General features: G+C 43.6%; 1 non-coding gene across 1 annotated transcript; it reads left to right on the top strand.

Annotated features, from left to right (window-relative positions):
• Nucleotides 1-1446: 1446 nt before the first annotated feature.
• LOC144180776 (U6 spliceosomal RNA) lies at nucleotides 1447-1552 on the top strand. Its single transcript, XR_013324557.1, has one exon. It is a non-coding gene; the product is annotated as a U6 spliceosomal RNA (small nuclear RNA).
• Nucleotides 1553-2736: the final 1184 nt, after the last annotated feature.

Here is a 2736-nt window from a genome sequence, read left to right as displayed (position 1 = left end):
GCATCACAAGAGGAAGGGAAAGCAGGAAGAAACACTTGGCGCGGGGTGGGGGAGGAAATTCCTATTGGCTTACGATGCACAGCAGGAGTATGAAAAAATGCAATTTCCAGCGCAGTCTTGGTTGACCTTCAGCTTCTTTGGAGACAGTATACTGCAGAAGCATATCCAGCAGAGAAGTGAGAAATAAATGCAGCGCCAGCCGGTTCAGTGGCGTTGAAAATAACTAAAAAAACAAGCAATGCCAAATTCGGCACGCGGAATCAACGCGCATGGGCAGGCCGCTATCTATGAAGCGGGTCGTAGTTTTGCCGCTTCTCCAATTGCGAGATCGGGTATGATCAAGATCTCGGTGGACCTAATTTGCCCGCGTTACAAAACTATGATTTGGAAACAAAAAACAACCGGATGAAGAAGAAGCGTACCTCCTCCCGCGAGGGCTTCTTATCCCCCCTCGTCGTCTTCCCTTTCTAGCTCGGTCTTATCGCCGCATTGCCGTTCGCGACGATAGTGGTGCCAGTATATTATTCATTAGAATGCGGAGACACCGTGCGCTGGGGTTTTTTCTTGTTCTTTTATATAATCTGTAACTCAGTACAATAACCAACTTCAATATGCTGAAAGCGATGTCTCGTGTACAGGCGAATTTCCACCAACTGGAAACATAAAAGACTATTTTAAAGGCAGTATCTCCGCAAACAACCATTGACTGGAGCAGGCCCACTTTACGCATGCCAGCAACGTTTAAATAGACGATGGAAGTAGAATATCGGTCAATAAGAAGATAGCTTTGTCCCCGTAACCATAAACTAATTTTAGCCCACATTTCAAAGGAGTAACCTACAGAACACGGGAAGCAAGTAGAGTAGGGTGGTTTCACAGTATGTAACGGCGTCACAGGATCATTGTTAGGGTAATATATAGCAACAGGAATACTCCGCCACCAATTAAAGTACGATCGTTATTCGCAATTCCCACTTGAACGTTAGGGTGTAGTTAACAATCTTATTATATTTTCTATGAGTTCTTCTATTCCGTGCCCCTGAGATTTTGTGGTGCGATCGTTGAAACAACCGAGGAGGTTGGATTCAATTTAAAGTCTGGAAGCGGGAGAGCACTATTGCCCAGTTCTGCTCACCAACGACTTTTCTTCAGAGCGCACTTCCCTATCCGTTTGCTCCAATAACTTTACATTTGAGCTATCTATAAATGGCACACTGGCGACCCTTTGTCAACCTCCCTGGGATAACGTTTCGCCAGCGCTCTCCGGCTTTGTCAGTAATATTCCCTCGACTGATTCGCACTTCCCTGGCAAAACATGGCGAATCTTGGCTCGCATGATTCTTGAATGCCTGTACTTTTCTGCATACGTAAAGCCATGTTCTTTTGTTCTGTGAAGCATCTGTAATAACTCGATCCGGCTCTGTATCTTTATATGAAAATAAATTAGTGTTGCAAAAAAAGTACACACACAAAAATGGAAACGATTCAGATAAGATTAGCATGGCCTTTAAGCAAGGATGACACTATAAATAGGGTAGTGTAGAAATTTCTTTTTGGATACTTTATTGGCAACGAAATCTGATCATACGTTTTCGACCACGATTAGAAAATATATATATACAGAAAGAAAAGCCAGCAGTCGAAAATGCCGAGAAGGAAAGTGGGATGGATTGTATAATTTTTTTTTGATTGGAAGTACGGTTATATTTTTAAGTTAAAAAAGAAAAGGGAGAACATCGTCCTGTCTTAGTGGAAACCGAAACCACAACCTTCTGTACACGCGAGGGATGCCATTGCAGTTACGCTGCAGTAGAGGTGGCGCTCTCCTCCACTTTCTGGGTATGTGTCACTGTAATTGCACCCCACGTTTAGGCGGGGTTACGAGTGCCGTTCGGACAAGTTGGAGTGAAGGGTTTTTTTTCTAATCTCCAGGCTGCGACTCGAGCCAACCGGACAAGTGATGAACCTAAAACTAGCAAATAACTTACTAATGCCACCGTTGCACCAATACTGCCAGAACCGAGAACAAATATGTGAAAGAGCGGTCAGTTGAATGAGCACATAAAAAAGCACCCGCAGTTTAGAAGACCGCGGAAAGTGTAGGGAAAGGATTCCGTTATTTTTTCCTTTTGAGTTAGGTTGATTTCATTAGAGAAAGGAAGTTCAGAAAAGCCTGTAAATCGGTTGGAATGCCCAGATTCAGAAAAGTTACTCCAAAAGACAACAAGAAAGACATAAGGGAAGTAACCTCCTGCTTCCGGGGAAAATTTAAATCTGCAAATGGGAGAAAATAAATACATTTTAGGAAACAATCACTCGGAATTACATCGAAACCTTTAACGTCGTGGAAACGTAATTCAAATTACAATCTGCCTGCGACTCATTCTTGAAAAAGTAGCTGCAGTGAGTGTGATGCCTAAGTTTTAGTTTATAGTTGACTTAGGCAGCAGGCTCGGCTGCTGACCTAGCAAAACAACTGTGGCTGGCGGGTCGCTTCGGCAAAGGTGTACTGGTCTCATTTCCTTGACGAATATCACGTCAGTGAAATCTTGGTGTATCCCGGCATAAAACAATTTTGGTGTTGAAATACAAAACCTGAAAATGAACAACCGCAAGTACAACGTAATCTTAAGTTCTAAAGGTCGCTTCCCCCCCGCTGCCTGTAAAGACCCTGTGTGCAGGGTCTTTACAGGCAGCAAGCTTTTATTACAGGAAGCCCCTTTACAGGTGGCATGC

Source organism: Haemaphysalis longicornis, unplaced genomic scaffold, assembly GCF_048455015.1.
Source record: "Haemaphysalis longicornis isolate Haplotype H1 unplaced genomic scaffold, Haemaphysalis longicornis Haplotype H1 scaffold_4, whole genome shotgun sequence".
In the NCBI taxonomy this organism is placed as follows: Eukaryota; Metazoa; Arthropoda; class Arachnida; order Ixodida; family Ixodidae; genus Haemaphysalis; species Haemaphysalis longicornis.
The sequence above is the reverse complement of the archived record's forward strand: the minus strand, read 5'-3'. Positions and strand labels throughout refer to the sequence as shown.